The sequence below is a fragment of the Periplaneta americana genome, chromosome 10 (genome assembly GCF_040183065.1).
Source record: "Periplaneta americana isolate PAMFEO1 chromosome 10, P.americana_PAMFEO1_priV1, whole genome shotgun sequence".
In the NCBI taxonomy this organism is placed as follows: Eukaryota; Metazoa; Arthropoda; class Insecta; order Blattodea; family Blattidae; genus Periplaneta; species Periplaneta americana.
The window spans coordinates 96,705,533-96,728,009 of record NC_091126.1 but is presented as its reverse complement, the minus strand read 5'-3'; the positions used below and the strand labels follow the sequence as shown (position 1 = coordinate 96,728,009).

Sequence of the window (22,477 nt, the reverse complement as noted above, 5' to 3'; positions counted from 1 at the left end):
AAAAGAAAATTATTAGTATTAACTAGTCTATTATTAACAAAACACTGCCTGTGTAAGGCATTATATTAGGCCTATACTGTAAACACATTTATGCTTTGATGTGGACGAGAAGCAAACAATTATTCTTTATCCGCTTCCATATCACATAATATACACCTGTAAAATAAAAACACGTACCTAATGTTTTAGTTTTAAATATAAGTAGGCCTACCATCCATTAGCTTATTATCACAGCTGTAGTATGAAATAAACGTCACATGTATGAATTAGTCATATAATAGAACTCAGGCCTAATGTATACCGAACATCTTGCTTATTGATTCATTATTATTATTATTATTATTATTATTATTATTATTATTATTATTATTATTATTATTGACTCCGTTAAGTGTTGTCTTACGACTTTTTTATGTAAAGTCGTGTTGTACTGGTAACTTTAAGCTGTGTGCTGACAACTGCTCTTTATGTAGTACTTTCTTTCAATTGGTTATTTAACGACACTGTATCAACTATTAGGTTATTTAGCATAGATAGTATTGATTATAGCGAGATGGTATTTGGAGAGACAAGGCCACGAATTCGCCATAGATTACCTGACATTCGCCTTACGGTTGGGGATATCGAAAAAACCCAACCAGGTAATCACTCCAAGCGGGAATCGAACCCGCGCCCGAGCGCAACTCCGAACGGGCAGGCCTTAGTCAATTGAGCTACGCCAGTAGTTCTTTATGTACTTTTATAAGGACAGTTTAACAAGTTTAAAATATGATGCTCGGGAGGAATCTGTGATCCATTTTCTAAAATATGTTCCTATAGTTGTAGAAAAATTGTACAGCTGTCAAAAGAAAAAGTGGCCGCTCTCCTGAAACAAAGTTCCCTTCGGGTATCTTCGCTACAATTCGGAGACAGGCGATGTTACATGGTGTTGGACCACGTTGACTGATATCTACAGTTATAATTGAAGTATTCTGTGTGTTATTCGATAGCGTAATGGTAGCGTTCCGGCCTCTTATTCGTGAGGTCCTGCGTTCGACTACAACCTCGTGCTTTTTATGTTCTTTTTTTCTGTTTTTGAGAGAGACAAACTATACATAATGGCTCCTTTCTCTTTTACGATTATTTTAGTAATTACCATCAGGTTCATTAATATATTATGCCATGACTTTATCATTATGATATTGTGGCTGCAAATGGAAAGAAAAAAGATTTTATTCTCAATAAAAATATCTTTCGTGGCATAAACAAAACAAATCTACTGGCGTCGGCCTTAAAACATTCAAACAATTAAGCGTTCAAAAAACAAAACAAAAAGCCATAATTCAATATTTAGTCTATCTTCCTCTTATCTCGATCATCTTGCATTCGAGTGGGCATGGAATCGACTAGTCTTTGCAAATAGCGACTGTTCTTAGACACGATATTCCAGGCATTCTGAACATACATACATAAGTGTTCTGTCCATGGGCAGGTCTTTCATTGCAAACCCAGCAATCTCCAACCTTTCCTATTTTCTGTCTTCCTCTTAGTCTCCGCCTATGATCCACATATCCTAGTGTCTTCTATTATTCTTTTCAACCAGAGACCCAACAAATTCCTTTTCTCTTTCTAATCAGTTTCAGCATCATTCTTTCTTCACTCACTTTTTCAAACACAATTTTATTTCTTATTCTGTCTGTCCACTTCACACGCACCGTTCTTCACCACATCCACATTTCAAATGCTTCAATTCGTTTCTCTTCATTGCGTCGTAATGTCCATGTTCCTTCCCCATACAATGCCACACTCCACACAAAGCACTTCACTAGTCTCTTCCTTAGTTCTTTTTCCAGAGGTCCGCAGAAGATCCTTCTTCTTCTATTTAAAGCTTCCTTTGTTCATGTTTGCAGTTTTTCTTGGGAAGGATAGGCCTAAATGCGGTAACATCCCGTTGCTTTCCGCACACCACTATCTCTTTCGCATCTTATTAAATTCCAGGGGACCCAAGCGTGGAGATGAGGAGAGTGGATTTGACTAATTGGGCCCTCCGGACTTCACCGAAAGTCACGGCAAGCGTTAAATATTAATTCTATCAGGATGTTTGACCCGATCAGAGACCGGGAAATCTCAATTAGCCTTTGCCCCCCGCATCCTGAACTAGCTTCTACGAATCATCAGAAAATCTTAGAGTGTGATTGGGCCAATTTTTCCGAAAATGTTTCCACACTTTTGCCCTCGTAGCTCAGCGGACGAACGTCGAAATTTAGATGTCAACGTCTCAGGTTCAATTCCTCGTTACTCCTTTTCATTTTATTGTGGTTCAAGTTAGTATAATGTAATAATACAAAAAGAAAAACTAATACCAGTATAAGCAACTGGATTTTTCCAAACCTAATATTCAATTTATGTTATTTATATCGCTAAAGAACGATTACAATATAAATAACTTGAATATTATTTATACAGTATCACTAAAGAACGATAACAGAATATAAATGATAAATATCGGTTTGTTTAATTAATATAAGATATTAAATAATACGTATTTAATTATCTAAATAAAATAACCTATTTTACAAAGAAAGATGTTTATTTGTGTTATAATAATTACCTACATAAAATAGAGATTGTTTATATTGCGAAAGAACAATAACAATATAAATAACTTGAATATTATTTTATAATGCTAATGAAGGAAAACAGAATATAAATGATAACTTGAATATTATTTATATCGCTAAAGAACGATAACAATATAAAAAACGTGAATATTATTCATATCGGAATTTCACAGATTTATTACAGGTGTATTGAAGAAATTGTACAAGAATAGTAATTAGTAACAGTGTCCTATTTATTCTTCTTGGAGCCAAATTTGTAACTTTTAAAAGTGTGGTTACTATGCTGAAGGGTATGTGTTGTAACGGATGCTTGATTTGTTATATATGGGAGTCAGTTATGTGATGCTTGATGTCGTCGCAATGTCGTAATTATAGTTTGATTGTGTTTGTGTGACTATTGTGTATTAATTTATGATGCATGGTACGGAAAGCTGCGTATTTGTGTTATAGAAGTGTTACGTATGTGTGTTGTTAATGTTTTTGTATGTTTCAAATTGATACCTGATATTCATTTTGCAATCGCAATGCCTAATTTACGATTTGTTTATGTTTTGTTTACATCGCGTAAGCTAATTTAATTTTCTTTTCTATTTCTCTTTATGCACATCTTTTTTGTGTATGAATCTATAGCCCTAACATACATATGTAAAATAGGACTAACCCCCATTGGAGATACAATAATAATAATTGTTATTCATATCGTTATAAAACGATAACAGAATACAAATGATGACTTGAATTTTATTCATATCTCTAAAGAACGATAACAAAGTATAAATAACGTGATATCCATAAAGAACGATAATTGAATATAAATGATAATATGAATAGCATTTACACCGCTAAAGAACGATTAAAAAATAAAATGAAAACTTGAAGAAGGCCCGAACCCACAACCTTTGAATCATTAAACAAGCACTCAACCGCTTGCCTACGAGGCACAGACATGGAACACTTTCACAGTTCGGGAACTGCTTGTACAAGCAAATGCATCGTTTAACATCGCCGCGACCCGAAGTGGACTTTGAAAATATTCGCTGTTCACGAGTGCGGCCACTTTTTTTTTTTGACAGCTGTACAAGTGTTCCATTGTTAGATCATATTGTTTTCACATGATGCAAGAGAGACCCTTGGGTGGTAATATGCCAGTATTCTTTGTCAACATCTTTATAATAGCTCTTTCACCTAAGCCGCATATTTCTATAATCTCAGATGATGGAAGACAAGACTCTCATTATTCTTTCATTTAAAAAAATAAAAGGGATTTTGTTTACTGCTGGTACGAGTACGTACCATAAACTGAGTCTTTAAATTTATTATACCATATTTTCTTAATGATTTAACAACTAAGCCAGCAGTGCATACAATCACATTTTCACAATATTCAGTCACTGAGAATGATGTATGAGGAAATTGCAATAAATGTCTGCAGTTGAAAGTTCTAAAGAGTCATATCGCCTCTGATTCTCGAAACACTGAGGATTACTATTACAGTGCGTTAGGTGTTTGGAAAATACCATTGGGTATATAGACATTTTTTTAGTGGACATCCCTCTCTTTGTAATAAAATTTAAAAAAATTATTTACGTATTTTCTAACGTATATAAAATAACATAAGTAAAAATATCCCATGTGTTCGGTCATAGGAAATAGAAATATATGAACAATATAATGCGTTTATATTTAAAGCAATGCTTAGTTATAGTATTTAGATTTACTTACTATAGGTTATAAAATACGTAAATAAATTTAGTTATATTAGAGTGAAGGGAATGTCCGCTAAGAAAACGCCTATATATCCAATGGTATTTTCTGAACTCCGAATGCTCTATAGAAACAATCATCTGAAGGGTTCAGAACCATAGTGGGCCAAGCACCATAGAAAACAAGGGTTAAAATGAATTATCACCATAATTCAATGGAAACATATAGCAAATAATATAAAGTATACACATTCAAACTAAATGATATGTCATTAAACTATGGTATTTACTTAATTTCAATCTTACTTTCTTCGTTTTTAATAAATGGCGCTTGGCCCACTATGGCTCTGAACACTTTATTTTTGCTCCCCAAACATGGCGTCGTGCGAACCTGCGCGAGAGATTTCAAACTGGTACACGACACCAGCGCCAATTGTGTGTCTAGATATATAACTACAACGTCTTTGGTATTTTGCGAGGTTTTCTCCAACCATCAGGCGAATGTTAGGTAATCTATGGTGAATCCTCGATCTTATCTCGCCAAATACCATTTCGCTGTCACCAATTTCATCGACGCTAAATGGCCCAGTATTTGATACGGCGTCGTTAAATAACCAAGTAAAAAACAAAGCAAACAAATTTGCACATATGATTATAGATGTAGTTATGTGTAGGTTTACCTCCACACTGTAGCGATATAGGCATGTTTAGCAACATTCTACTTTTAATTATTGTTTTCGCCTAAATTTCTTTCTGCTTATTTATTTATTTATTTAATCTGGTGGATTTAAGGCTATTAGACCTTCTCTTCCACACCAGCAGAATAGAAATAGGCATATACAAGAAACAAATACAGAGAGAAGAAGTAAATAAGAAATAGAAATAAAATTACAAATGAACCAGAACATTGAGAAATCTCACATGACTAGAAAACTAAACTTTTCAGGAGATACAAAAAAAAAACATCTCAGGTCCTAAATTTGTGCTCTTATTATTTTTTCTTAACACTTTAGCTAAAATGAATGCTGATGGGAATGTGTGGGTTTTCATAATATCATGAGTCTACATGTTTAGAATACGAAATCATATATAACTCAATTTCGTAAAAATATGGACATGTAGGGTTTCTCAATATTGTGATTCAAATGCAAATTGCCTACAAAAACCACAAATGCAAAAATGCAAAAAGATACGATCACAACAGGAACAAAATTACTAATGTAACATAATATGTGCCTAATATATTAGTGATTAAAGAAAATGACTAAATATCTAGAAATAAGTAATTGATTGTACAAATATGAAGAGAAACAAAACAGTAACAATTTCGAAACATTTGCAATTAGTTAGAATGCTCAGTTTACCTGATTGTACTCTACGCTGTAAGATGCTTAATAAGTTTGTTTTTGAATACTGTTAAATTCCGACAGTCTCTGATGTCACTGGGCAGGGTATTCCACAAGCATGAATGATGAATACGATGATGTCTTATGTGTTAGAGTTTGGAAGGATGGGGTAATGTGGTCGGCACGACGAACATCGCACACGAAGGGAACACAAGAATTATGGACACGTTGTAATCTTTGCGACTGGTTGACAATGAGGTCAGTCAGTAGAAAATCGCAATAATCAATCAAAATGAGGCATTAGTAGTGTTTCCACTAGTATTTTTTTGAGTGATAGCGGGAGAAATTTTCGAATGCTGTTTAAGGAATGTAGTATGGAAAGCACATTTTTTTGATAATATGAGTTATTTGGGTGTTCCAGTTTAAATGCATATATGCATACATATATGAAGCATAAAATGAAAATGTGGCAACAATGGATGTTATTGTGACAAGAGACGTGGGAATTATACTGTAGAGGAGTGGTCGTCAGCACTCGTTGAAATGTGCAATGGGTACGCGGTGCTGTCCCCCATGCACTGTCGTGCAACAGGGAGAGATAGAGAGCATACCCGCTAGAAGCTACGGAGTGCACCCTAGTGCACTGCGTTTTCCGCGGGTAAGAGAGACAAACCCCAGCGTGCTCTGTACTGACGACCCCTGCTGTAGAGGGAAAGGTGAGATATTTTTATTATCGGTATGACAATAGATGCTGATAATAAACTAGAAGTAAAGGATAACTAAGAAAGGATTTCCTAGTATGATCAAACTAACACGAGGAGTCTGTATTTCTGTAAGGTAATACTGTAGGTATATACGATTGCTGGATAATGGCACCATAATTTTATTTCTTCTCAGATTTTACAAATGCATCCAGTTAACTTCCAGGTAAGCATCAACATTTCCCTATTCCATTCTTATTCCTAGGAAGACACTGTAATTAAAAAGAAATTACTTCATAAACAAAATTATGGATACTCTCAACCTTGCTTTAGCAAACGAAGAACTAATTTCTCCGGGAAACAAAGCAAAATTAGGCTAAGTAACTTTTGTTATGTTATTTTTAACAATGCTGTAATAACTACTAAGCTTTTATTTTAGCGTCGATGGAATAGCTGAGAGCGAGATGAGAATTTCGGGAAACGAAGCCGAGGAGTCGTCATATAACTTGACATCCGCCTTAGGCCTACATTTGGGGTAAACCTCTAAAAAAAATTCCAGGTAATCAGCCCAAGCGAGTATCGAACCCACGCCCGAAGGGTGGGAACGAAATGGTTCCCAAATGTCCCAAATGACTTCCGATCAGCTCCAAAGGTTACGTCCGCGGTAGTTCCCGTTCTGTTTCGAGCATAGTGTCCGAAGTGGTTCCCATAATCCGAAGAAAAGCTAAAACAATATTTTCTTTCCCATTTTATATAGATTTAAGACGAAGTATGTTACAACTCAGACTGAGAATTACACTTGTGATCAGGCTCACATAGGCGCCGAAGTTTAACCTTTTCAATGGGTGCTCGCTCATACTATCTTTGGCTCTGATAAAGTAAATCAATAACACTAAATTCTTGCCGCCTGCATTTCGTTTAGCTTACTAGTGGATACAGAAGCTCCAAATTTAACTCCTTAAAAAAAACCGTGACACATATGAACTAATCTAAGAGATCCTTTAGTGCAATTTAAATCGCTTAATGGCTTTATACCAAGAAGAAACAACCCCTTCTGTAACAATTGCTCCTTTGGTTCGCAACAGAAAGAGTTGCAAGTTTTAAATTAGCTTCTAGAGCAATCTGTAAGAGAGTAATAAGATAATAATACAAGGCGATAACAACTTCGACTGAGATTACAGAGCGCATTTCGAACTGGCGGATCAAGGAAACGTATAAACATAGCTACAAACCACGCACAAGTCCATGAACTGAAAACTGTGAACTGAAGCACTGGTATTGTCAGCCCAACTTATCTAGGCAACTGGGTCCCCTAGTGCTCTCTCGCTGCCCCGTAGCTATCTGGTGGCTACCTGACTGTCGCTGCAGCAGTTGTACGTAATCCCAGCCGTCCCAGCTGACTTTAGTTGAGGATAATGGTCCAGAAATGGAGTAAGCACGTGTGGCAAATGCAGTCCATTGCTTGATCTTGATCCACCAGTTCGAAATGCGCTGACAATAATGAATACTTACTATACATTGCGATGAAGGGGAGATTAACACTACCCTATACCTTTATGTTAAATTTGCTTACTTAGGGCCTGTACTACGACTCTCGGATAAAGTTCTAGTTTAAACTTATCCGGCAGATGGCATATTTATCCGGAAATTCGGTTGTAATTGCGTACTACGACTTTTGGTTATGTGCAATCTGGAGGCTAAACTTCCAGATTAGCAATCCGGAAGGCAGAGTAGCAGATTGGCGTTATCCGGAGGTTGGAACTCGGTGTTGAAATCAAGATGGCTGCACGTCGTACAGCTGGTGATATGAAGGATCAATTTAATTTTGATACTGATTCTGATGATAAGTTCTGGAGCAGATGCTTCGTTGTATCAGAACAACAAAACGAATTAGGCTGCGTCCAAATAATTTTGAAGAGTGGGATGACGAGAAATTTGTTAGTTTCGAATAACGAAACCTACTACATGAAATCAATTATCAACTGGAGCATGACACAGCTCGTAAGTACACAGATAATAATAAGCTACACTATTTCGGTAGGTATTACATCAATATTTTGTATATAATAACACTATAATAATTATTTTGAAGTACAGTAACCTGTAATACAGTAGAAGTGAGGTTAGAATGTTGCTTCATGCAGGTGTTCTGTTGCCCTTACAAGGTATTAAGTTGATTGATATAATAATATAGGGCAACCTACAATAATAACAGTTGCAAAATACTTTTATATAAAAAATAATAACAGTATATAATAATATCAAAATCCTTTATATGGTAAACTATCATTTCTTCACAATTGCGTTACCACTTTAAGATACAAATGTATTCACATATTTGGCTTCTAGTCAAGTCATATGTACCGTAAACGAAAGAAAAATTGAGTGCCGACACCAATTTCCCAAATAAAGGTGGAAAGTTGCTGTGAAAGTGGAGTGCGGTGGAGAGGTACGGGTAGGCGGGATCGCTCTATCGAGATAGAAGGGGTAGGCGGCAGGGAAGGGCAGCACATTCATTTCATTACTGTGTTTCCTTACTAATTAAAGGGAAAAGACAAGTTTTCGTAAGATCGAGTTAGTGACATTTAGGTTAGTATGATTTGCATATATTTACAATTGTCTAAAAAAAAAATGTCAAAACTACATCCAAACCTCTCTTCCAGGCTATCCTGTAGGGAGTCCTTGCCTTCTTTTGGTAACGCTATTGTAAAGATTTACCGGTAAAGGTGCAACCAAATCTCATTGTTTATACATTTTTCCAGAAATAATGCCTTACCTCCAATGGACCAACTACTACTGGTATTGAGATTCTATGCCACTGGGAGAACATTGACAACAGTAGGAGATTTTTGTGGGGTCCACGAAGTTACAGCAGGAACTGTTGTCAATCGAGCTAGTGCTACACTTGCTCTTGGTTTAATTGAAGTGATGACTTTTAATGCTTCATTGGGAGTAGTTTTATTTGCTCCAGTAATTAAGTGCAAGGCTTGTTTCCCCCCCCCCCCCCAAAGGGATTCTGTCTCTCTTTTTGATGCTGTTACGAATACTTCTGAATAGTATTTTAATACAGGTTTTATGTATATATTATAGGTCTTGATTAAAGTTTTCCTAGAACTGTTTCATTTGGTGTCTGCTAGTTTGTTTAGTCAACTCTCCGAAGATAGATTGGAATACCAATATGGCATCACTCATGAGACAACTGTCAGGAGATAATGTGGTAGGGTGGCAAGTTCCCTTCTCCTTCCTTGGATATATCGCTCACCAGTAGGAGTAGGCCTAACATATTTCACTAATCAGACTTAAGATATGCTTGCTATATATTATTATTTAACAAACTATAACAGTTTATTGAATTTTATACGTGACAGTTTTTCTTCATTTCCTAAAAGTTTTGGAATTGGCATTTATGTTTTGCAAGGGAGCTGTTTCATTCACGCTAGGCCTAGTGATTCATGTATGCAAACATATTCATATCGTTACTTTTTAAATATACTTTATTGCTTGGATCCCTCACAGTGATGTCTTAACAGGCTAAGATGATTCAAACACAAAGGTTTGATAAATACATTTTAAAAATTATGACCAGGTACACTGTAGGCTATTTAAAACAATAAAAATGCACTGTATCTGCAATTCAAATTTATTTTACATAAGCAAAATATGGTAAAACAGCATTTTTCAAGAGGCACATTAATTGAAGCGTCAGCTGGAACAACGTTATAAGTTATATTTGGTCAAATTTACAGGAGCTGCAAAAATGTTTATGCGTACAACTTTGTTCTTATGAGGGTAGCAAACTTTTGAGTGGACAAATTTCACGTACTGCATTGATGGACAGTTGCAACCCAAGGAGTATAGCAAGGTAACATGACATGCAACATTATTACACGGAAACACACCGAATGAAAATTTTGTAACTTACAACGTTGTTCCAGCTGACGCTTCAATTGTATTCAGGTACTCTGTGAATGTGTACTTAAAACAAGAGAGATGCACTATAGCTGCAATTAAATTTAAAATTTATTTATTTATTTTGTGTGAACAAAACACGAAATTTTTCAGGAGACACAATAAGCATAATCATTTATTACATCCACTGTCTCATTATATATGCTATGGTACATGTCATATTTACAAATTAATAATATACAGGCTAATACATAAGAGTACATAGTAACTGTAATTAAACACAACACAAATACATAATATGCAAATACACAAAACTTGGAAAACTGTGGCAGAGCCAACTTCAGCTATAAGCCCCATTTGTTAGAGATCTGCATGGGCCATAATTCTTAGGCCCGGCCCATCTCGGCCTGATCTGAACCAGACCCGAACCCAATCAGAAACCTTAGATTAGCTAATAATTATCACCTGACTCGAACCTAATCCTGAAGACTAGCAGATAAAGCAGAGGCCAGAGACCACAGGGATCAAGAACAGCTGCAAGAGATTATCACTCCATTAGAAGGATGAGAAGAAGTAATCTCCCAGTCGTCCAGGTCAAACAAATCTGGTCAACAAAATTAAACATATTTTTTGTTAAAACATAAAGAATGGGTGATTATTGTAGCATTTACTTTCTGCCACTAATTGAAGATGTCCTTGTAGATGGACCACCCATTAAAGAGGAGGAAAAAGTAATGTAAAAAGTCCAAATCTTACTTTTGATATTCCAAACCCCATCTCTTTGCAAACATGAGGACATGACTTACTTTTATTTCAAATCATTCTTTGTTATAATGTTAACATCCAACTTTCAACTAATGTATTTTTTAAAGAAATCACTGTAATAGTACTGAAGTTCATGCATTTCTAACATCTCAAGTAAAATTAAGTCAACATTAAACTTAGAGTTCACAGATGGAGAAAGATTTTTCAATGTGGCTAATGCATTCCTCAGAGGCTTGCTTTTTCTTTCTTTCTTTTTTTTTTTTTTAAGCATCCTTGGGTTGTAACTCGATCAGCTATTATCCCATTATCAGCTGAAATATTTAAGACAGGGATATATGCTTATATTCAGACCTTTCTGGGTTTAGCCTACACTACCTACACTGAATAAACCAGTAATTTCACTTAAAACTTACTTTCATTACACTGTGTAGACACCTGTACAGTGGAAGACCTTCATCTGCTGCACTAGCTGACTCTGTAATATTTTAAGAGTGGAATTAATTCTTAAGATATTTAATTCTGGAGAAAGATGATGTTTTATCATAAATGTATGGCCACTTCAAAGTCAGCAGCCGTAACAGTATTGTATTTTCTAACGTGCTATTAATCCAAACTCATTTTTAACAATAAGAAAGTGAAGCTGCAATAAAAAAGAGAGAGAGAGAAAACAATCAAATAGTTCTATTGTAAATAGAGTGTAGTCAGTTTCTGTTTTAACTTATGAAAAGATATTTTTCAGTTTTTCTGTACACAAGAAATCATTCACAAGTTTCAAAGTGAGAATCCTCACGGTAAAATTGAAATACAACTTAACATAATGTGGCCTAATCTAATTACAAACCCATTACAGAGAAATCTCAAAATAAATTCTTTAGTTTAGTGTACTTTCTATTTTTAGGCCTACATTTATAAATTTCAAATCCCACATAATATTATAATACAATGATGTTTAGTTTTTATGACATCCATTTCTTGTGACCATTTCATCATTATGTACAATTTATATTTTAACATTTTTTTTTTTAACTTTTGCATCTACTTTATCTACTGCTTGCTGCAGATTTCATATAGTATGTGTGAGTTTTATTTTCAACATGTTGGCTGAAAATGTGTTTTTATGTTACAGCTATTTCAGATTGGAAAAGTAAGCATCATACGTAGAATGTGAAAGAACGTTTTGTAGTATAAATCAAATTACCTGGAGATATTGTTGGGATGTCCAGTTTCACTTCAAAAACTAAACAATTGCACTGTGAACCTGAATGGTACTGTAAATAAAAAAGAAATAATAGTATTATAATGTAATACCGACATTAAATTAAATTTGTATAACAATTTTCAAGAATCTTAATATTTTTTTTATCTCTAAAGCTCATCATCTCTTCTTCTGACTTTTAATTCCTTACACACTAACCTCATTCGTGTTATTAGCTGCACTGGTATCAGTGGAACTTGGTTTAGTTACTACTTCGGCTGTAACAAAAGTAAGTAAATAAATAAATGAGTGAATGAATAAATAAATAAATAAATAAATAAAAAGAATTCAAACGTGTGTTATACAATTTTCTCTGCTTATTATGTAATAATTGTATAACTTAACATATAAGTGAACTTATGCATTGAATATGAATCAAAATCACTGAGAAATCACTCAATTGATAGGAGAATTAAATAACTTACCTTGGCTAAGTTTGGATTTGGTTTTGCTTCAGTTGGAGGGGCTCCAATTGTTTGTAGCCTGCATTGTCCCTCTGCAGCAGCAATTTTCTTTGTGTTCTTTTCCAAGAATTCAAATTTGCTTCTCAGCTGTTTTCAGGTCCTTGTATTTGTGCTGATGTTACTATATTCTTCCCATGCTTCATTCTATATTACTAAAAAGGAAGTAAAACTAGGTTAATTCCATATGCAACCTATAACATTAGAAAATATACTGCATTTCTCTTTTTCCCTTATCTAAGTTTCTATACCTAAATAAGCAAGAGCTTTTAATGGACGATTGTCAGTACAATATCAAACATATGACTATACTGTACATGGAAACTTTGGAAAAAACTTAATATCTTCTGTTTCTGTGTTATTTTACGAGGTGTTGAATGTGCATTACAGTGAGTGATTATAGTCGAACTGGTAGCAGCAACTGATATTGCATTTTAGTGGAAACGTCTCTCCACCTCATGCTGTTCTTTTAAAAAATAATGTTAGGCCCTATCTGTGATCGAATGGTATTTTAGGCCTAATACAAAATATCCGCCCATTTACTAACAGTAAAATACGTGGGCCTAACATACTGAAATATTTGTAATTTGCTAGGAACAGTGTACCTTGCTGTACTAATGTTGGTTAGAAATTCCAGGCCAAAGACATCATTCATTATTATCAGTATCAGTGAACTTTACATTTTAAACGAGTTATTGTGCCTTCGACCCATGATTTGAAGCCGTGAAGTACACTATTTCTAAAAAATTACCGAAATAGGCCCTATTCACTAATAATGTAGGCTATACAACAAACTGAAAGCACATTTAATATTAATTACAAAACAAAAATAATTGCCACCTACACTTCTTGTGCAGTTACACATGAATAAAACAATGATTATGGAGAAAAACGCACTTTTGCTGGAACCCGCACCCGTCCTGTTTAGGCCTACTAATTAAAACCAAAATACTATCATATGGTAGGAATTGTTACTATTCGAAAAGAAACATAACCTTTAAAATCTTACCTTTTGCTTCCATGTAAAGTTTCTTCATACAGTATGTGTAATTTTCTGTTCTTCACTCTGTTATTTTCTTGGCTGGAGCTTCAGTATTATAATAAATAATAACAATAATGCTTACAATAAAACCTCAAAATAAATAGTCCCATATAAACACGGAACATAAACATGAAATACGCGGGGAAAGGTATACCAACGCAATAAATTTCACTACATTTTCAGTAACTTCATTGCCAACGTAATAAAAATGTTACTATATCTTCCGGATAACAATCCTGCAGTTAAAATCCGCTGGTAGTACAGAACAAAATATTTAACTTCCAGATTGCTAAACTGGAGTATACGAATCTGGAGCTTTAACAGGCGATCGTAGTACAGGCCCTTAATGACTCATTCTATCAGGAACTGCTAAAGATATCGTACTGTATTTTTTAGAGGATGACGATACAAGGTTTGTAAACAAAGGAAAACAGATTTATAAAAGATACAAGTTGTAAATAATAAACGATTTTTTTTTAATAATTTAGATTTTATTTTGTTATTTTTGTGTAAAATATTTTTCTGATCAAGCTAATAGGCATACATCTTTTAGTGTGCAGATCAAGAGGAATTCTTTGAGCGTGTGGCCACCGTCGACGAGTCATGGTTTTTCCACGAGACTCCAGAAAAGAAACGTCAGTCTATGGCGTGGAAACATACTGGGAGCCCACGTCCCAAGAAGTCACGGCCGAGACTATTCGTTCTGAAACAAATGGCAACTGTGTTCTGGGACCAGGAAGGGATACTTCTCGTGGATTGGCTCCCTCCCAATACGACCATCGACAGTGACCGATACAACTCCGCCGACGCATTCAACAACGCCGCCACGGAAAATGGGGACGTGGTGTTCTGCTCCAACAAGATAATGCGCGGACACATGTCATTCGCCAGACCATTGCCACCATTCGCGAACTAGGGTTTACTGTGCTGCCTCTTCCTTCATATTCGCCGGATCTGGCGCCTAGTGACTATGCCCTATTCGACTTAATGAAAGAGGGCATGCGGGGTAAGGAGTTCACCACCAATGACGAACTTCATGCAGTTGTCCAACAGTGGCGCCGGGATACCCCCAAAGAATGGTTTGCTACGTTCCGGCAGCTTCCGCATTTGTTTTTTGATATCATTTATGTGTGGTTTATTTTAAATGCATTAAGAATATAGAAAATGTACAATAACGAAGTAAAAAGGCTAAAAAAGGCATTTAACCTTAAAATAGGCAACGGGAGCTAAAATAGGCAAAAAAGGCAAAATAAAAATTGAGCCTATCATCCTCGAATGTATGGAAACGTGTTTATCTCTGATGAGTATTTCATACATACTCTCAGTTTAAAAAAGGCATTTTGCCTAACATCCGGGCTCTAGTCATAGCATATAAACTTAAAGGTTGTATAAACCGTAATATAGTTTGCAACACCATAATGGAAAAGAACATAAACAGTAATGTAGTTTTCAGCAATATAAAAGTAATTAAAATAAACAGTGCTATAGTTTGTCAACTTCTTGACGATGATCTTTTTCCTGTTGTGTGTAGCAGACCTACTTTAAGACGGGGCGATTCTTAAAATAATTTACAAATCATATTTTTTCGTAACTATTTGCGTTAAAAGAATATTAGTCTAGGCCTATATATCAACAAAATCTGAGATATGAAACGTAATAAAATTAATATCCCACCATCGTACCTCAGGTGGCTGAGACCACTTATCATTTGTTTCGTTTCCGGCGAAAGTCAGTCTTCAGGTATTGCTTTTGTCTTTGTCAACCTGTGACGCCTCAAGTGATGTGTCTCAGTCCGTGAGTACGTTCCGTAATGTTAGCTTCTGGAATACTTTCGAAAGCGGAGAAAGGGAAGTTTGCATTTCCAATCGTTGACTCTGATTTGCAAGTACCACGCGCCTAGGCCTATTTATTTCATGGTTCTTTTCCAGCAGTCTAGTATTGTACGCGTACTTGGGCTTAAATGGGAATAGCAGCCTTAGAGATATTACCGGCGAATTCCTAAGAGGAAGCGACTGTATCTCACTTGCAACTGCCCGTTACATAATGTGTGAACATGTTACTACTATTAATAACAGAATCATTGTGATACGTGTTATCTACTTACTGTTCACTTCGATCACAAGTTTTATGCTCCATAGTCTTATAATAAATAATTTACTTTTTTTTTTTCAGAATTTTCAGGAAGGATGTTATAGCACTAATTAGTATGGGAGACTGTTGCACCTTGAGTCACTTTTCATTTTTTTTTTTAATTTGTGAGAAGCGAAATTTTTAAAATGAAATAATGCTTTAAATAATTATTAAAGATTCCGTTACAACTTTCTACAGGTCTTTTCCTGTTTTACAGATCTAGTAATGATTAAAAATAAAATGAAAGGATATGTAAAGTGTTATACGGTACAAGTTCGTGTACCTTGAATCATATTCCCTTGTACCTTGGAACATTGGAACAGAGGGAATGTAGGTGGAAATATAGCTGTAAAAACTCACAATCATTTTAAAAAGTGTATTTACTATCATTTGCAGGCTTCTCTGATTGAGATTTTATTTCCTGGCGGAGTCTTTACTGCTTCAACAGCTTTCTTCAAGGCATCCGGATAAATTGGGGTCCTCTTAAAGCCTTGGTTTTTCTGAACCGACGCGTGCGAGTTGCAAGGTGCAAGGTCCGCCTCGCACAAATCCGTACTATACGAGAAATAGTGAGTGGTTTCTATAACTGCGAGGTGCGAGGTCTGCGTATCTCGCAGTTATGGAAATCACTCACTATCTTTCGTGTAGTCCGGATTTGTGCGAGGCGAGCCTCACAACTCGCATGCGTCGGTTCAGAAAAACCAAGACTTAACTCCACACTTTCTTCGTGGCATGATCTTAAAAAAAAAAAAAACGATAGCATCATATACCTTGGAATATGTTCCTTGGTGCAAGATGTTTTGTGATCCAACCAAGGTAAAAGAGGGTGCACGTTTAAACAAATATGGCTGCCTAAAGTAGAGATGAGAATACAAAATGGAAATTGACATATGTATTTACTCACCAGATGATAGGGAACCTTACTTGATTGATACTTACACATACATTTTAGTTTCGTGTTAGGAAACATGTAACAATGAACGAAATATTTACTTTTGGTATCAAAAAAATTGTTTCGTCCACAGAACTCAGTTTGTAATAAATCAAACCGGAACTATGACCAACGGCTTTCTCTACAATCTACTTCAGTTTGAATCGGCTAGGTAGCAACAAAACTCAGAAACAAAAAATGATTCAAGGTACACTATGCCCAAGGTACAACAGTCTCCCCTAATTAATTAGTAATACTATTAGTAGACCATCGCGCATCGGTATAGCCAGGTTTGCTGGCTGTTCCGAAGCTGCGCTATAGGCGCGGGTTGCCCGAAGTTGTTTCAACCGCATTTGTGAAAATTCGAAGTGGTTCTCGAATAGCACATGATAAACAACTATGAAATCTCCTAAGTGGTTCCCAACTGTGTTTAATAAGTGGCATGTCCGACGTAAGACTGCCTTCAATAGTCTGTTAGTTATTTTTTCTTTCGATATGGTGAATTTTGTATCTTGGTACTAAATTTCTTACTCGAACATCTTATGTTGGTAATAAATTTGATACTCAAACATTTTATGTTGGTACTACATTTGATTCTTATTCTTATATAGGATTCTGTTGTAAGTCATGGACAAGCATGATGAAGGAAAATTCACGCACTGGGCTTTGTTGCAAGAATATATGAATAAATGACTCGGAGATAGGACAGCTACATAAGTGTTCTTTCGGACTAACTTTTCTGTCGTCAGATGAAATTCAGGACTACTTCATTGAATATCTTATATAAAAAACCTACCCACAATCACCTAGATGAGTTCTTTGATAATATTCTTGACAGTTACATAAGAAGCGATAGGCGTAGTAACTTTCCACCAACTATGTGGGCAGAGATTAGTAGCAACTCAGAACGAACTACAAACTGCTGTGAATCATTCACCAGTAAATTCAATACGGACTTCCACGGATCACGTCCACCGTTGTGGCTGAAGGGTTAGCGAGTCTAACTCCGAACCCAGCTGTCCCGGGTTCGATTTCCGGTGAGGACGAGTTGCCTGGGTGAAGTTTTTTCGTAGTTTTTCCCTCACGCCTATGGATCAATATCAGGTAATTTTATCAGGCAATTGGAACCCCACTCTTCTTCGTCACTTCCTTTCCACCTCCATCATCCTTTCCTCATCATCCCATTTCTGGTTTTTCAGATCACTCTACAGGTGGCCTCCCGAAGCTGCCGACTCTCTCGACCGGCCTCCGTGCAATGTAGCTAAGCGACTTTGGATGGCTTCTGCAATGGCACCCGAGACGGACCTACTCGGGGGAGGGTTTCGCCTCGGACCGACAGGGGGGAATTGGGAGAATTTGCCGAAGCAGGAATGGTATATGGATTCTGTCGTCGTTAAGGGAGTCGTGTGGTTGGGGCAGTGCGCGTAGGGGATCTGTGGCACGCAACTCATTCCATATCGAGGGTTAGCGCAATAGATTACAATAGGTCGCAGTGCTGGGCCATCCGTGCCCCTCTCAGTTAAATTCCATTCCACGGATCACATCCCAATACATTGTCACTTCATAGAAACATTGAAAGAAGTACAGGGAAAAACTTATGCCAAAATTAGACGTTATCTAAACGGAGAAGGAGAAACAGTAGTCTCTCCAAGAAATGAATACATTTATAAGAAGCAAAATTTCGCGATTTGTGTTCTTGCGTCACATTTGCTGAACATTTCTGCCGTCTTCAATGTGAGTCTGCATAGGCGCCGATTACATGGGTGCTCCGGGGATCAAGCACCGAACAGATATGTTAGTGGGTTTTCAGGACCCATTGGATTTTTTAACTGCAATCAGTTTCTATTTTGAGTTTAAATTTCGTGCCACGATGTGGTGAAAAAATGATCTTTCATGGATCATGTAATATGGGCTTTATAAAATAATACAATCTATCCAATTTACACGATGCAATTTAAAAGATGTGCGTTAAATATCGATCAATTTTTTTTTTTCCAGGGAGATTAACTAACTTAACGCCAATGCACCAATGTTAAATTTGCTTATTTAATGACCCATCTCTGAAATTACTGAAGCTATTTTAATGAAATTTGTATAGTTTTTTTTAATTTTATTGGGTTATTATACGACGCTGTATCAACATCTAGGTTATTTAGCGTCTGAATGAAATGAAGGTGATAATGCCGGTGAAATGAGTCCGGGGTCCAGCACCGAACGTTACCCAGCATTTGCTCGTATTGGGTTGAGGGAAAACCCCAGAAAAACCTCAACCAGGTAACTTGCCCCGACCGGGATTCGAACCCGGGCCACTTGGTTTCGCGGCCAGACCCCTGACCGTGACTCCACAGTGTGGACAATTTTTATAGTATAAAGACATAATATTTGTAAGACATCTGTCGCATATTTATCAAGAAATTATCACTCTTCGTTCCTGTCTCTACAGCCCGATGTGGACACTGGCCTTCCTCAGGAGCGCTTTCCAGTCCTCTCTATTTACTGCCACATTTTCTAATCTTATCCCAAGGTTTTACAGTCACTTTCAATTCCTTCCTCCCATCTTAGCTTTGGCCTTCCTCTTCTTGTTCCATCTGGCTTTACCATTAACATCCTTCTTCTTAGGCGATCCTCCTCCATTCTCACGAGATTACTAACCTGTCTTAATCTATTAATTTGAATGCATGCTATTATGTCGGGTTCATTATAAACATTGTAAATGTCATAAATGAAAAGTGTAAATACGATAGGTGCTAACTTCACAAATTGTGAAAATTGAGTTATTGGTGTAGAAATACAGTATATAGTATTATGTGAGGCTAATTCTCCCGCAAAGGCCCTAAGTTGAACTCATGTTATTAGCAGTTCTTACAGCTGTTTAAACATCGCAGTGGTGTTATGTCTAGTTCAATGTGCCTACGAAAGGTGATGTTTTCAAAACTTACATTTTTTTTTTTTAAATTATCACCTTTCGTATTTCCACTCTTCAATTGTATCTTCATCTCTACTGCCCTAATCGTGTACTGCTCCGAAGATGCTACCTGAGAATTCTCCTTTTTAACAATCTTAGTGAGACTTTTCTGCTTTGCTCAATATCCAGTTCTCTGAATCACATGTGGCTACTGGTCTTATGAGAACTTTACGTAGCAGTAACTTGGATTTCCTAGAAATATGCTTTTTAAGCTTATCAAGAAGTAAAATTTGTAAAAGATATTTTAATTTCTTTAATATAATGTCGATTTTATTGTTATTTTTATGCAAATGCCCAATTTTCTCAGGAACTATAATTTATGTAAGGATAAGTTTTAAAATACATGTTGACAACAATATACTCTACTGTTGCACCAACTGTTGGGATATCTCCACACACGTCTGTTTCTGCGCAACGGTGAGGGTATGTGGCACCCATTGTGCACATACCTTCTTCATCTTCAGATCGTCATGGATAATTGTGTGGAGGGTCCCCCGTGATAGACTTGTTGCCTTCACTAGTTCATCATACGTGATTCGCCTGTTCTCCATTATCAGGTCATTGACACGATGGGTATTGTTTGGTGTGCGTGCAGTTGCTGGACGCCCAGTGCTTTTGAGTTTTTCAGCACAGTCCCTGCCGTCTTTGAATTGTGATACCCAATGAAACACGTATCTGCGACTTGGTGCTGCCTCCCCACATATGTCTACTAACCTCTTGTGGATGTCTGAAGCAGTCACTCCTTCCCTCGAGAGAAACCACACTGTCCCCCTTTGCCCGTACTTGTCTGCTTCCATGTTGTTTCATCGATGTCCACGAGTGTACTCGGAAGCTGGAACAATTGTTGCTCCAGTGAACTACCTATGGGAAGCAGCAACATCATCTGGTGGAAGCAGACAGTACTATCGTCTATCTTCACGCATACATCGCCACACATTTCAAACTGCTACTTTGTAGGAGTTATAGGGGGAGTGTAAATAATTATTGAACGCCCTAAGTAACATACTTGTCAGGTTTCAAGTTGATATAAGGAGTTATTAGAGGAGAAAAATTCGCTCCGGCGCACAGTGGGCCAGAATTCAAATCTAGCGGGAAAAAATTAAATAAGTATGGAATATAATTTTAAATGATTCTGTTTTACTAAATAATAATTTCTAAGAGCTTATGGAATAATAATAAGCCAGTATGGGATGTTATCCGTAGTAATGAGCTATCAGTGCGAGTTTGAATAACTATTTTCATGGAGTCTACTAGTCACTTGTTCTTTTCGTGAACTTGTAGTTTTCAATATTCTCTGATAGGAGGAGTCATCGTCTGCATCATTGTCCTCCTTATCTCCCTTCCTCTTTCTCTTCCTCCTCCCCTCCTCCTCCTCCTCCTCTTCCAGCTGCAGCTGCTCTTCGTCCGCTTCATCGTCCTTCCCTCTTGTTACATGCACGTCTTCACTTGTACTGTAAGTATGGAGTTCATTCAACATTTGTCGCACTTCAGCGGGAAAGAAATTCTTCTTATTTTCTTAAAACGGATAAATACTTGATATGATAGGATCAGGAGTTACAAGAAGATGATTTAAGATATCCTACATTGTTTGAATTCGAGAAAATTTTCTTGAATAATCTTCACAGTACTTTCTAATGCTCTAATGTCTAGCTTCTTGGGCAAACCTATAGGTAACACTGCACATTGTATTTATGTTTGGTGACGTTATCTATTAAAAACTGTAATGCTTTCTCTGGTGTATATGGTCTTGGTAAAGTTGGAGATTTATTATAGGCTATCATATACTTTGATGCTCTTTTTGGAGTAATTTGTGGTGAGTTGTTGTAGAACGTATGTTGCATCTCTTTTCCCTGAACCCCGCAAAGATAATTGAGTAGCTAGAGCTAATTCACTTTAAGAACGCTGATCTTTCAGAGACCGTACCCTACATGCTTAATTCTTGTTTTCATGCCACTTTCTTCAAACAATTTTTGAGGTCTATCTACTCCTGAAACGGATGGCATTAAATCCTTGGACATTTGGCGAGTTTTTATTTATTGTAGAACTCTTTGGGGAAATTTGATATCCTTTTTTTAAATTGGGGACACATGAATTAAAGTGAAATTTTAATGGCAAGCAGAGTAATTATCTAATGCCTCCATGTTAAATTTTGTACCAGTGCACTTTATTTGAACCAGGTACCCAGCTTTGAAGGCGTTAGCACTGTGAATTGATAGTGTATTTAATTCCCCTGTTAAAAGTTTCAGGTTTTACTAAAATATTGACAATAATTTATTAATGGAGAGAAGAAAGAGTCTGGAGTAATCGGCCAGGCATGTGGGAAAAGTAGAGGGAAGGGAGGAGGATGTCCGTGGTCCATTGATTTCACTAACCATTCCGAATCTTTACGCAAAAACCTGTCATTTTTCCTGAAGCACTGTTTTAAGCGTTTTTCTAAATTACTTCTAAATGTGCGCACAACTTTTTCGACACTGTATAATATCCTTGGAACAATGTTGTATTTCTAATTTTGTCACTACGAAATCAGTGAGAGTTTGAGTAGACCCTTTTTTAGTAGTCAACACCTCGTTTAAGTCCATCCGAGTCACAGTGGACTGGATATGGGGGATCTACCTCTGAGATAAAAATGCAAATATAAGAAAAAGGCAAGCAAACGCAAGCAAATCTTA

The 22,477-nt window shown here is 36.5% G+C and overlaps 1 protein-coding gene and 1 long non-coding RNA gene across 13 annotated transcripts in view; both read right to left on the bottom strand.

The window, feature by feature from the left end:
• The window catches only part of Ipk1 (Inositol phosphate kinase 1), a 1,778,442-nt gene that overhangs the window by 1,221,821 nt on the left and 534,144 nt on the right, over window positions 1-22,477 (bottom strand). The window lies entirely within an intron of this gene.
• Window positions 10,102-14,676, bottom strand: LOC138707917 (uncharacterized). The gene is made up of 6 exons (XR_011334440.1): window positions 13,750-14,676; window positions 12,705-12,895; window positions 12,439-12,497; window positions 12,223-12,292; window positions 11,438-11,499; window positions 10,102-10,793 (listed from the first exon to the last, which is right to left on the bottom strand). It is a non-coding gene; the product is annotated as an uncharacterized lncRNA (long non-coding RNA).